Here is a 15,477-nt window from a genome sequence, read left to right as displayed (position 1 = left end):
GGTCCGGAAAACTCACTTCTATACATCAATGTTTGGAATGAGTTGTGCAATTCTTCGAAATCGTTTATGTGGGGACATGCAAATGTTGAAGATGAAAATTAAATTACGTACTAAATAATTTCCTTTTATTTAAATTAATGTAACATTTTTCTTACTATGTAATTTTTATTTTTATTTAAATTAATGTAATGTCTTAAATTTAATTAAAATCTAGTATTTTAATTTATTTATTTATTTATTTTTATTGAAAAAGATATGGTATGATGAGTATACCAAGTAAATATGGTGTGGATGTAGTGATAAAGTGTCACTGACGAATAATATGATGAAAATCTTTCATGTGTCGTATAGTAGGTATACTGTTATACCCGAAACCATATATATATATATATATATATATATATATATATATATATATATATATATATATATATATATATTCTAATAAAAGAATAGTTTTATTCTCCTATTAACAAGTGTCATAGTATTACAACTTCTTATTAATATTATATGTACCTATCATGCCACTTGTCAACCTATTAATTATCCATTTCAAATTTTAAATTTCTCATTCTAATTACATTAAATTAATAATCGATTCTCCATTTTAAATTTTAAATTTTCTCACTCTAATTATATAAATTAATAACATTAGATTAAAAAATAAAATAAAATTAATACAGATTATAAGATAATATAATTTTACGAATTTATTTAAATCAACAATTATAATTTTATATTAACTAAAAAGATATCACTTAAGTAATAATTTATTTAAAATTATTGACTAATACTTTTGATTTTTCAATATGAAAGTTTAATTAATTTTATAACTGTGGTTCTCACGGGTTATAAACTAGTGTGTGTGTGTGTGTATGTGTATATATATATATATATATATATATATATATATATATATATATATATATATATATATTACACCAATCGTCCTTAGTGCAAATGGCAAAAAACATATTTAGTCCCTATTTTAAAAAATTAACTCAGACCGTCTCTCGTTTACTTAAAACCTGCACGCTTTGATCCTAATATGTCTTTTTGTTGCAATTGTAGTCTGTGACACATTTGAAAGGACCATTTTGCCCTTGGATATTTATTTTTAATTAATCTAATATTATTTATTATTATTTATAACTTGTAAAAAAAACAACCCTCTCTAATCTCTGTCTTTTTCATATGTTGGAAAATACCACCACCACCTCCGATGTTTTTCAACACAAAACACACACACACACACATGTGTTCTGATCAAGAAAACAAGAAACACAAAACATACACACACATCGGAAAAAAGAGAGAAGGTTTTCTTAGAGTAGATTGATTCCATCGAGGATTCAGTTGTGTCGTTGTGTGCATCAAAATCATCGGCGAATTCTCCGCCATTCCTTAAAGAAAATCCCTTTTTGAATCTGTAAACCTCAAATCACCTTCACTTTGACTTGAAGAAGCTATCGACCTACGAACTGAATCCTTAATGAAGCGATAATCCACACCCTGAGGTAAATTTGCCCCACCGACTTACACCATCTATGAGGAAGATGAAGTGGATTCAAAGAATGAGCAAGATGAAGTGGTGGTGGACGGAATCGTACTAGATTTGGTTCCGTCGATCAGAATCCTCTTTCTTCTTCTGCGACTTGTTAGTTCTAATTTGCAGGTTTAGGGTTTAGTTAGGTTTGATTTGTAGGTTCAGGGTTTGATCTTTGAGATTTGATTTTTCTGATTTGCATGTTTGGGGTGTCGTCGGATCTGTGTAGAGGAAAGGGGTGGGATGGGTTCAATGATGTTCGGGGTGAGGCAGACGATAGAGTGTGAGAGACAAAGATGAACTTGCTCTCGTCGACCTCTTAAGTGGATGCAGGTTCGCCATTTTTGTTTTCATGAGAGCTTGGGCGATGAAAGAAGTTTGGGGAAAAGAGGGGGGGGGGGGGTCTGATGGATGAAGTGAAATATTTATTTATCTTTCTTTTCTTTTTTAGTTTAAAATGAGAAACAAATAAAAGAAAATTTTAAAAAAATATATTAAGGGTGAAATAGACTTTTTATGTCCAGAGGGATGAAGTGTGCAACTTTTAATCAAACGAGTAACAGTCCGAGTTAATTTTTTAAAATAAGGATTGAACGTACGTTTTAACACAAGCACGAAGGACGATTGGTGTAATTTACCTATATATATATATATATATATATATATATATATATATATATATATATAGAGAGAGAGAGAGAGAGAGAGAGAGAGAGAGAGCTAGGTTCAAATGTGGATTGACATCTATTGTGCGGACGTATGGACAATGCAATTATGTGAGAATGATAAAGAAAATACGTTGCTTGATAATGTGAATACGTCCATTCTTACATAATTATTGTAATTATCATGCATTCTCACTAATTAAATCGTCTATAAGGTTATTATAGACTTTTTTATTATTCTCATTCTGTCAGAATGTTGTTAGAATGTTTATTGAGTCGTATTCTGTAAAAATAAAAATGAGTGAAAAACGATACGTGAGAACAAAATTGAATAAAAATTAGTGAGAATACATGAAAATGACGATAGTTGTGTGAGGTTGAATGTATTTAAATTAGTAAACAACCTATTCTCTTAGTAATTTTCATAGAATATCATTGTCCACACGTCTACATAATAGTTGTTCATCCACATTATAACATAACTCTCTCTCTCCCTCTCATTCTCTCTCTTTCTCCCTCCCTCTCTCTCTCTCTCTCTCTCTCTCTCTATATATATATATATATATATATATATATATATATATTTGATTGTTATATAACACATAGTAAGAAAGTAATATATAAGTTTTATTAACATAAAAATACTAAAACATATATTTTAAAATTTTTATTCCAAAACATATTAAATACTTATAAAATCATACAAAAAGAATTCATAAAACTCACCATACGATTAATATATTTGATTTATTGAGAAACATAATAAAATTTTTAATTTTTTATGCAACAAAATATATTTTTTCAATTATTAATATTTTTTCGACTTTTCATATTTGAATCACAAAACTACTTTAAACATATGAATATTTTTATAGGTAAACCCTTAATTTTTTATTTAGTCATACCATATTTTAGATGCATAGTATTATAAAATCGAGAAAGAAACCCTTTGCAGATCCTCAACACAAAAAAAATATATGATCGTAATTTCCTAAAGAGTAAACATTTTCAAAAAAATCCGTATATATTTTTCATGTGGTTTAACCTCTTTGTAAAGTTACGTTTCAAACCATTTAACTATATACAACTTTAAATATATATATTAATTGAAGTTAAAGTTATCAAATCTATGTTCAAAATAGTTCCTGTTTACTCCTCTTTTATTGAACTCTTAGTCAGGAACCAATAAAAATGAAGACGAAAGAATTCAATATGATTGAATTTATTTACATTTTCAAGGACGGAGGGAGCACCATCCCATCTCTTTCAACCCACTAGTTATATTAATGGGACATTAGTTTTTCTTTCTCTATTCTTTTCCACCCCTTTCATCTCACACCATATTAAAAGCTTGAAACTCCTCAATCATTCAATCTCTCTCTCCCAACTCACTTTATTTTTTTAATTTTAAAATAAATACAAATTATACAAAACTATATAAAACTAATAAACAAAATATTAAAAACATAAAAAACTATAATAAAACTATAAGTTTTTATATATGAAGCACAAGTAAAGAGGGTAAAGAGAGAGTAAAGTTAGTAGTAAGTTACACGAATAGCTCTTATGGTTTATGGTAATTTGCGCGTTTGGTTTCTACCTTATTTTTAAACTTTGAAGGTCCCTATTATTTGTTTTGGTTACGTGTTTGGTCTCTGTCTTACCTAAAAAGACTATTTTGCCCTTGATTTTTTAATTTATTTAAATAAACATACCCCAACCCTACCCATCATATTACCTTACCTACCCTACCATTTTTTCTCATTTAAATAATAGTCTTCTTAGGTAAGACATAGACCAAACGCGTAACTAAAACAAACAGTAGGGACCAAACGCATAATAAAAGCAAATAGTAGGGACCTTCCAAGTTAAAAAAATAAGTTATGAACCAAACGCGCAAATTACCCAAACCATAAGGACCATTCGTGTAATCCACTCTAAAGTTAGCCGATTACATAACCTACATTTGGCTTCAATTGTTCTTACCACTACTTCGTCCACCCTAAGGCCATGCGGAGTGTAGCGGGAAACAGGTGCGGGAGCGCTTCCCTCTCACCGGAACACCCATCGTCGGTGAGGTGAGCAACCTGCAAGAAGGAGGTGGGGGGCCGCTCTCTCTCTCTTATTTCTATTAGCCAGTTTTTTTTTAATATCTATAAAATTATATACCTACTAAAACATTCAAAATTTATGGTTTTTAATTCCCACCCATTCCTCAGGTTTAGATGAGGAAAAGGAAAATGAAGGAAATAGTGATGTGACCCACAAAAAGTAAGGGAAACTCCACCCATACCTCCAGTCGAATAAATTTGTGAGACGGAAAGAAAGAAAAAAGTGAATTTGTATTGTCTATATTTTTCTGTAAGGACGTACACAAATACTTTCATGTGCAAACAACAAATATATGTTTCTTATTTCAGGCCTCCATTAATAATGAATGTACCTTATGATGGCAATTATTTTGTTTGATTCAATGATATCAAACAATATAGATTGATTTTAAGTTTTTAACAACTTTTAGGTTGTAGGTTTGAATATTATAAATTCATAAATCATCTAACAAGCAAAAGAAAAAAAATGGTGTCTTGCTTTTTTGAGTTTCTTTTTTAAACACTAAAATACAAAAAACATAAAGTTTCAAGACACCATTAACCCATTAAGTGATATAAAGATGGATCGATTACAAGACGTCATTCAACTTGCATGTCATATATTAAAGAAAAGTTGATGCTTTTTTATTTCAGTTTTGGAATTTCACTATAAAACCAGAAATTTTGTGAACCCAAAACCAAAATTCAAACACAAACAAAAACATTGAACCGACAAGCTTTAACATCCCAACTTTTGTAAGAATTATATCCTATTAATTAAATAGTTGAAAATGCAAGCTTCAGGTTATTTTACCCACTTATTCACTATATATGAAGAATATATGTCCAAAACTACAAAGTAATTGAGGAGAAAATATTATATATGTTGGAACATTAGGCTTTAAAGTAGAAGCATAAAAGAAGTTGTGGGCTAGATTTTATATAGAGAACTAAGAGAAGGTGGGAAATTGGAAAAAGAAAGGTCATTGTTTCGTTGTCCATTGTTAAACTTGCAAAATAGAGAAATTATGAAATTTTGATGTTTGGGGATTTTTGGCAATACAATTTGATGAAACCTAGCTATTAGAGATCAATGAGCTGGTTTGAAGAAAATGTGGTCCTTTTTAATTTGAAGAAAATGTGGTCCTTTTTAATTTGAAGAAAATGTGTTCCTTTCATTGCATGTTTCATTTTTTACACAAATTAATGAAATTGGAGAACTATATGTAACAAATCTTACTAGCTTTAAGTTATAACCTATGCCATTTGACTCAAATTATGACATATTTACTTCTATTCGAAGGAAAACTTTATTTAGCAAAATCGTAATTTATTATAAAATTTGTCGATAGAAAATGGATTGATATATAAGATTATTTGTAAATGGAGCCTTGTTAGCATGTGAGAATTTATCGGTGTGAGCCATTTATATAAGAGCTCTTGACATAAAAGTTTTTAAGTTTGTCAAAATATGAAGGTTTTTTTCCTAACGATGATTTTAGGTGTGTTAAAGCCTAAAATTTGTCAAGTTTTTTTTCTCATTTTTTCGTTAAGTTTACAAATTTGAAAAAAAAAACCCTTAAATATGAAATCAGATTTGCACAAAAAAAAATCCTTAAGTTTACAAATCTTTTATGTTTTTACCTTAACTATGTTTTCCAAATTTGACATAAACATTCTTACGTTTGACAAATTTTGTCAATTTCATCCCTAGAAACCTGTTATTATAGGTAACAAAGGAAAAAAAAAAAAACTTGACAAACTTTGGACATTAACGAATATAAAATCGTCGCATTGAAAAACATATAAAATTTGACAAACTTAAGGACTTTTGTGTCAAAAAAAAAACCCTTTTAAATAAATACTATAGTTATTGCACTTTCAAGATACCATACACATTTCTTTAAATATCTCCTAATGTGCATGAAACGATTCCCTTTTGCCTTGATAAATATCGATGATATTATGTCATGCTCTCAATTAAAAAAAGTGCTTTTTGGGAAAGAGACGACCCATGTTGATTTATGTGTTCACGAATCTATGAGGTATGTTAAAGAGCCAAAGTTTTGCACGATCTCTCAAAGTGAAGGAGAATGCCATTAAATTGATAGTGTCCTTTGTGTTACATTGGGATTTCATTATAGTGTAAAGGGAAAATGACTCTTGAGGGTAATTAACTTTTGCGTTTGTACTCATTTGGTCCCTTTTCTTTTTTTTGTATTCAATATACCATCGAACTTGTTGTTGGTGTTTACCATAGCCCTTTTGACCGACTTTTGACCTGTGATAGCCGGTCAAAGGGTTATGGTGAACACAGACAACAAGTTCGATGGTATATTGAGTACAAAAAAAAGAAAAGGGACCAAATGAGAACAAACGCAACAGTTGGTTACCCTCCTGATTCATTTTCCCTTTACTCATTTACAACAAATCCCACATCATTTCCTACTGATATTAATGACTTTTATGAGATTCATTCTTGCTTCTCTTCAAAACATAACCTACGAAAGGACATTATTCATACATGTACAACTTTGTAATGCACTTGAATATTTATTAGGGGAATCTTGACTAAGCAGGCGCATTTCATGACTACATTTACATTTCCAATCAAATGATTTATCGTATCATGGATTCTAGACAAGTCTACAAACGAGTGGAATCACAAGTGCTATGATTTTTGAGTTTACTTAGCTTTAAGATCGAACTCATGGGATAAGATACAACATCAGTATGTACAATACAATGGTGTATTGTACATACTGATGTTGTATCTTATCCCATGAGTTCGATCTTAAAGCTAAGTAAACTCAAAAATCATAGCACTTGTGATTCCACTCGTTTGTAGACTTGTCTAGAATCCATGATACGATAAATCATTTGATTGGAAATGTAAATGTAGTCATGAAATGCGCCTGCTTAGTCAAGATTCCCCTAATAAATATTCAAGTGCATTACAAAGTTGTACATGTATGAATAATGTCCTTTCGTAGGTTATGTTTTGAAGAGAAGCAAGAATGAATCTCATAAAAGTCATTAATATCAGTAGGAAATGATGTGAGATTTGTTGTAAATGAGTAAAGGGAAAATGAATCAGGAGGGTAACCAACTGTTGCGTTTGTTCTCATTTGGTCCCTTTTCTTTTTTTTTTGTACTCAATATACCATCGAACTTGTTGTCTGTGTTCACCATAACTCTTTAACCGGCTATCATAGGTCAAAAGCCGGTCAAAAGGGCTATGGTAAACACCAATAACAAGTTCGATGGTATATTGAATACAAAAAAAAAGAAAAGGGACCAAATGAGTACAAACGCAAAAGTTAATTACCCTCAAGAGTCATTTTCCCTAGTGTAAACAACTAAAACTCCTTTAAATTTTTATGTAGTTCCTCGCTTTTTAGTCCATGGAAGTTCAATAATAGATGAATAGAAGTTCAATAATAGATGAATAAGCCTGACTTTAAGGTTAAAATTTTCTATTGTAGGGAAATGGTTAGTGTAAAGAGTGGTTGTTGTATGAATTTAATTGTTGCCCATTCTTGTAAAAGTTTCTCATGTTTGTATATCATGGGTGTTTCTAAGAGTTTTTGTTCGTATATTGTAAGATCCTGAATTAAGAGTTATACTTTTTGACATTGATTATAACCGAAAATATTTTTGTAATTGGTTAATTATTCAAGAAAATTTATTTTTATAAAAACGTGTTTGTATGCATAAATATATTCAAATACGTTTACTATGAAATAGGTATTTGTGTGTGTGTGTGTGTGTATATATATATATATATATATATATATATATAAGTGTATTTCACACAATTTTACATAACTACGTATTCACAAATAGGTATTTAGAATATAAAAAATATTTTTATAAATAGGTATTTTGCATACAAAAACGTTTTTTTTATAATTTTATATAGAAAAAAAATGTTTTTTACGTGAAAATATGTTTTTTTGTATAAATATTATTTTATAAAGCAAAAAGCATATATTGTTATGACGAACTCCAGACGCATGTTTAGCTCTATCACTCAAAAGGTCTCAATCCAATAAGCGTCCGAGAGTCCGCTCTGCATAAGATAAACAAGGGCTAAGTCATACAGTCATATCGAGGGTTAGACAACGACATAGCTCTTCAATGCCTAAATAAGATTGTGATTCTTAGTGTTGCCTTAATGCTATATAAAATGTCCCTCTTCTGGACTTACTTCCCCCAAATTATTACGTCTCTAGGGTATTTATAGGTTGCTCACTGTTAGAAGAGTTTATATCCTTGACCGGTTCTTAATCTATTATCCGGTTTACAGGCATGTACGCATCTTGTCATTTCCATATTTATTTTAGACAAAACTGCACAAATGGTCCCTGTGGTTTGCTAAAAATTGCCACTTTGGTCCAAAAAGTTTTGGACTAGCACCACAGGTCCAAACTTTTCATTTTGTTGCGAGTTTGGTCCAATTTACTTTAAAAAAATTTGTAATGACGAGTTTACCCTTCTTTTTTGTTTTTTTTCATTTTTTTTTATTTATTTAGATATTTTCATAATTAAAAGAAAATAACTCTCTCTCTCTCTCTCTCTCTCTCTTCTTCTTCTTCTTCTTCTTCTTCTTCTTCTTCTTCTTCTTCTCTGACTGGATGCCAAAGAAACCTCCATAGTTGTTGCTAATTCCGACGAGGTCAAAAGGGAGCAATAAACATTGCTTATATCTTCTTCCTCTTTTGATTAGAGTTGTCAAACATACATGGGGTTGTCGAGAAACGTAACCCAATAACTCCAAAACATTTTCTTCCCTTGTTCTCCTTCTTCGATCGACAAAGATACCGGCGAGGAAAAACCTCACCGACTGCCACTATTGTTGTTTGCTCTCTTCAATCGAACCTCTGATTTTTCCCCTACTCCAGTCGAAGAGCATCACCCAAATACCCCCTCGTCACTGCTATACCCGATCTCCAAGCATCTCTCTCGTGTAGACCTCTAGTAAAGAATAAGAAGCAAGATCCAGTTAAGACAACCTCCCCCATCTCTTCTTTATTTACTGAGCAAAACCTGTGAGCATTTGACCAACCCACAAGCCTCCCCACCTGCACCGATGTTTCATTGCTCGACCTCCCTTTCATCTCCAACTCGTCTATCTCCCTCGTTTCTCACTTCTCCGGCAGAGAGAGCCACCGCAGTTGACTTGGCAGCTCATCCGCATCCCCCTTTCGCGACCCACCACCATCCAACATCCCAAATCCAAATCCATAATGGGTGTTCTTCGTTCTTGATTTTGGATCTGATATAAAACCCAAATCCAAAAGTTGAAGGTAGGTATGTTCTTGGTTCCAAATTTGAAACGAAGATGGAGAATGGTAGATCTAAAACAAAATCCACACACAAAACCTTACCTGAACCAAAAACCCACCATCGATTCGAAGAGAAAGGAAAACCCACCATTGATTTTGGATCTGAAATAAATCACTACACTTGTTGCCTTCTGTTTTTCTTTCCTACCGACGAAGAGGTGGTGAGGTCATGTACAGTGGAGTTTATGGTGGTCATGGTGGTGTTGTGACAGGCAAATAGTGGTGGATGTTCACGGTGGTCACCACAACAACACCACCGGTGTCAAAACCACTAGTGCCCCATTCTTTGTTTGTGAAACAGGTACGAAAGGAAGAAAGGAGATGAGTCAATAGAGAGGGAGACAGGCAGTTGTGTGTGTGTGAGAGAGAGAGAGAGAATTATTATCTTTTTTATTTTTCTTTTAATTATGAAAATATTTAAATAAAAAAATGAAAAAAAAAACAAAAAAAGAAGGGTAAAATCGTCATTACAAAATTTTTTAAAGTAAATTGGACCAAACTTGCAACAAAACGAAAAGTTTGGACCTGTGGTGCTAGTCCAAAACTTTTTGGACAAAAGTGACAATTTTCAGTAAACCACAGGGACCATTTGTGCAGTTTTGTCTTTATTTTATTTGTTTCGTACCATTTCTTTTGCATGTTTCCTAGGATATGGTTTCGATACTTGTGTACGATATATTCAAATTTATATTCATCCAAAACAAGCCATGATACTTGAAACCCCGACCTGGTAAGTATCACGCTGGTAATGGATTTCATCAGACTATCGCCCTGGTACACCATGAAGCCCCCTAGTCTGAAGGGTAGAAGAATATTTTAACACCTATAAAATCATGCCAAATTTAAACTTTTAAAAACATTTCAAAACCATCAATCATTACAAAACTTGTTTTCAAAATGTATAATATCAGAGTATCCCAGAAACATAAACAGAAATATGAGGAGTTGTATGATCACACCTTTGCCTTTCCGCGATCCCTTGATGTACCTGAAACAATAGACTGGAACTGTAAGCCCGAAGCTTAGTGAGTTCTCCCAAAATACCGATACATTGCACATAACACATATACAAATAACAGCATGTACTGGGTCCATAGCTTTACAGACTGGATTACCCCTGGGCCCACAGTGTGAGTCTGGATTGTCTTTTGGACCCACAGATCACATATGGATTGCCACCGAGCCCACAGTACGAGTCTCCTTCAGCTCGTATCTAGAATGCTCCCGAGCCCACAGTATGAGTCTGGCATGCCCCACCTGGCCCTCAGCTCGTATCTAGAATGCTTTCGGGTTTGTTGGTTACCACACGAAGCAGTATCACCTTAACCCATCCCACAAAATATGTCGACATATAACACAACTAATGCACATATTGTCACACCCCCGAACCAGACGGCGGAAACGTCCGAGGGCTCGCGTGACTTAAATCGAATATCATCACAATGAATATACATGAATCATAACATAATCATCACCATGCATTAATATATTACAATTGGAATTGTTCACATCAAGTACATTGTTTTAACGTTACAAACCCATACATAAACCGTTTAATAGTTTTCAATAACAAAACACACTAACATACTTGGTACTTATTCCTCGGCTTACCTGTTACCTAAGAATACAAGTTATTTTGAAAAATGGTCAACATATGGAATGTTGGTGAGTTCATAAGCAATGTTGTGATAAAATGATTTGTGTAGTTTGTAAAACCCAGAAAATCCGATATTTTCTGAAAAGACCGTTGTTTATAAAAAAAGGGTGTGAAGATCCGTAAATATATGCATAATGATTTCAACACATGTATAATTGAAAAACCTTGTATTAACCATACAAGTGCACAATGTTGAACTTCCCCGGAAAACCCGATGTTTTCCGATAATGCATGACATACTTGTTTACGAGTTTCTATACCGCTACAACGAATGATTATTGTTTACTCTTCCTTGATTACTCGGGGGTGTTGGATTAATTACGGGGTGTGAGTCGTTATAATCATGCATTGATAATGACGAGTTATAACTACCGACTACGAACGATCCTTATAGGCGTCGCCCGTTATCACTCACTTAATCCAAACAACCTTGATTACTATCGATAAACAACCTAAATATGTTTACTTTGATTACTCATAAGCCTAGCAAACGAGGAGAAGAGGAGTACAAAGTCCTGCTACTTCCGTGAGTTCACTATAGGCTGTCGGGGATGCGAAAGACTCGTTGGCCCATCTCGCATTTGATTACTTTGACCTTACTGGCAATACTATTGGGTCACTAGGGCCTAATAGCACTTGAGAGCCATTGAAGGTCCCTTTATATGGAATTGGGTCATAGAAGGCCCAATAACATATAATCATTATCCCTTAGGCCCAAAGATCATGTTAATGGACTTGCAAGGTCCAACAAGCATGATTTGAAACTTTCAAGCCCAAGTGTCGAATGCTTACTTGTCTTAGGTATTGCATATCTACTGGAGAGTTCGATCTAACAATTGTTGTTTTGTATAGACTCGAGACCAATCGATTTGTTTATAACGATATTTGGAGTTATACGCGTATTTGTCTTTCAATTTTTGTAAACCGTAGATTAGTATTTTTGACTCAATATTCTATAAATAAATTAATTGGTTTAAAAATAGTGGTTTAACCTTTTCAGCCCCTTTCTTTTTATAAAATAACAAATGTAGTCCTTAATATAAAAGAAAAGTCATTTTAGGCCCTTAAAACATTTTCTTGACACTTTTGCATCATAGATTCGTCGAAAAGGTATTTTTAACTCGAAACTTATTTTGTTGACAGTTTCAGCCCCTTGCAGAATGGTATTTTCCGGTTGAAGCCCAACTTTTTGCAATTTTTACACTTTTTGCCCAAAATCCAAAAACTTTACATTTTCGATCCTTTTTGGAAATGAAAACCATCTTTAACCCTTGAAATAGTTTTGTTACACTTTTTATCCCCTGTTTTGAATAGTTTACTACTTCAGCCCTTTTAAATGTCATATTTTCGCAATTTTGGGCTTATTGGGCCGAAAGCCCAAAATTTAGCCCATTAAGCTAATATTTACATTTTAAGTCCTTTGAAGATCATAATGTTCAGAAAAGCAATTATTGTAACTGTTTTGACCCTTTAGACCTTTAAGAAAACGTGAATTAGCAACTTTTAGCCCAACTTTTGTATATTTGACAATTTAAGCCCAAAAATGAGTTTTGTGGTGAAATATGTTTATCACAATCTTATAAGTTATTATTCTTGACTAGTTTAGTGTAAGATAACTTAGATCATGTTTGATTTCCTTCTTATGTCATAGATCTCGAGATTTCTTCCCTTTTTGTTTATGTATTCAACATAGGAACACATAAAGTCACACATACATGCATAAAATCATACATAGCATACATATACACATAGATCTACACATTTTCTTGTATTCTCCCCCATAAAACATATAAAAACCGAAAAGAGAGGGGTATGAAGCTCACCTTGAGTCGTGGGTTCGGTTTTTGAAGAGAGAAATGAAGAAGATTCGATCCTAGCAAGCCTTCTTGGAAGCTCTCGAACTTAGAGGCTTCCAAGATGGTGATCATGAGTTTGAATAGATTAAGAATAGGTTTTTGATGAAATGAAGTTGTTAGATCATAGATTAAACATCAACTTACCTTAGATGATGAATTTTGTGGAAAATCCTCCTTGAAAAGCTCTTAAACCTTGAAAGTTTTGAAGGAGAAGTGAGAAGATGTTCTTTAAGACTTAGAGAGAGTTTTAAGTGTTTTGTGTGTGTGTGTGTTTTCCCTTGCTCTCGGCCGAGGATAGATAAGAGAGAGAAGAGAGAGTGTTGAAGTGACCATGCATGGGAACATGAGAAAAGTGCATGGATACCCCATGTACAATTGTGAGGTGGCACCAAAAGTCAACTCCTCCCCTTTCTTTTGTAGTTGGTCCAAGAGAGAGTAGGAAGAATAGAATGTTTGGGCCTTTTGTGTTTAAACCTATTTGTGGAGCCCAAGTTAATGATTTTCAGCCCATTGGCCCTTTTAGGGTAATTCTCGGCCCAAAATTCATCAAAGTATGAGCTTTATGGCCCATTAGGGCTATTTAGTTTTGTTATGGCCCAATAAGGTCCATTAGTGTATTTTATTTCATTCTAGGCCCAATATGGCCCAAAATGTTAAAATAAATGAAAGTGGGTCCAAATTAGAGCCCATATAAGAGTTCTAAGCCCAAATTAGTCAAATTGGAAGCTTATTGGTCCATTGGGCCCAATAAGGAAATCCTAGTCCAAAATGGACTTAAACCGGGATTTCTAGGGTTTCCAATCCTTTGTTGACTATTTGATGTGCTTGTATAAAGTGTTTAATGGAAGTTTTGTTGTTATTGAATAAGCATCATACATGCTTTCACATTGTTGGTTCACATTTGTTATCATTATTCAATGTTTACAAGGCATCAAAATTCCTAGTTGTGACATCATCCCCCCGTTAGAGGGAATTTCGTCTCGAAATTCTTTTGAAAGCTAGATTTGAGAATGCGAGAATAGGTGAGGGTACTTCTGCTTCATCTGGTCTTCGCGTTCCCATGTGAATTCTGGCCCACGCTTCGCGTTCCACCGTACCTTCACAATTGGAATGTGACTTTGCTTAGTACGCTTCACCTCCTTGTCCATGATTTCGACTGGTTCTTCGACGAACAGAAGATTCTCATTGATTTCTATTTCATCAAGGGGAATTACGAGGGTTTCATCGGATAAGCACCTTTTCAAGTTTGAAACATGGAAAACAGGGTGTACACTATTGAGCTCAGCAGGCAGCTGCAGTCTATACGCCACTGGACCGATTCGGGCAAGAATCTCGAAAGGTCCAATGTATTGTGGATTTAGCTTTCCCCATTTTCCAAAACGAATAACCCCTTTCTAGGGAGAGACTTTTAACAACACCCGATCTCCAACTTGAAGCTCCAAGAGCTTTCGCCGTTTATCAGCGTAGCTCTTCTGTCGCTCGCGTGATGCTTGTAGCCGGGCTCTGATTTGAACTATCTTTTCTGTTGTTTCACGTATGATCTTCGGTCCCGTTAACGTCTTTTCTGATGTCAGTTCTTTCGCTAGCTGGGTGTCACCTACCTCAGCCCAACACAGTGGTGATCTACATTTAGGTCCATACAACGCCTCGAAAGGAGCAACTTTGATGCTCGTGTGGTAACTGTTGTTGTACGAGAGTTCGACTAAAGGTAAATGGGTATCCCACGACTTCCCAAAGTCTATCACACATGCGCGAATCATGTCTTCAAGTGTCTGAATGGTTCGTTCGCTTTGACCATCCGTTTGTGGATGATAAGCAGTGCTCATGTCGAGATGTGTTGCTAGGGCTTTTTGAAGTGATTGCCAAAAACGCGAAGTGAATCTACTATCTCTATCTGAGATGATAGACACTGGCACTCCGTGGAGTCTCACAATTTCCTTGATGTATATCCTCGTCAACCTCTCCATATTGTAAGATTCTTTTATTGGCAGGAAATGAGCGGATTTCGTCAATTTGTCGACTATTACCCATATGGTGTCCAATCCATCTAATGACTTGGGTAGTTTGGTCACGAAGTCCATAGTAATCCTTTCCCATTTCCACTAGGGAATTACTGGTTGCTGTAATAATCCCTAGGGCTTCTGATATTCCACCTTTACTTTAGCGCAAGTAAGGCATTTGCTAACATAGGTGGCAATCTCTGCCTTCATGTTGGGCCACCAATAGTGTTGCTTAATATCCAAGTACATTTTGTCTGAAGCCGGGATGGATGGAGTAGCGTGTCTTGTGGGCTTCATTCATGACTACCTCTCTGA

Source organism: Lactuca serriola, chromosome 6 (genome assembly GCF_051521515.1).
Source record: "Lactuca serriola cultivar US96UC23 chromosome 6, Lser_US96UC23_V15, whole genome shotgun sequence".
NCBI classification, from domain to species: Eukaryota; Viridiplantae; Streptophyta; class Magnoliopsida; order Asterales; family Asteraceae; genus Lactuca; species Lactuca serriola.
Note: the sequence above shows the minus strand (reverse complement) of the source record.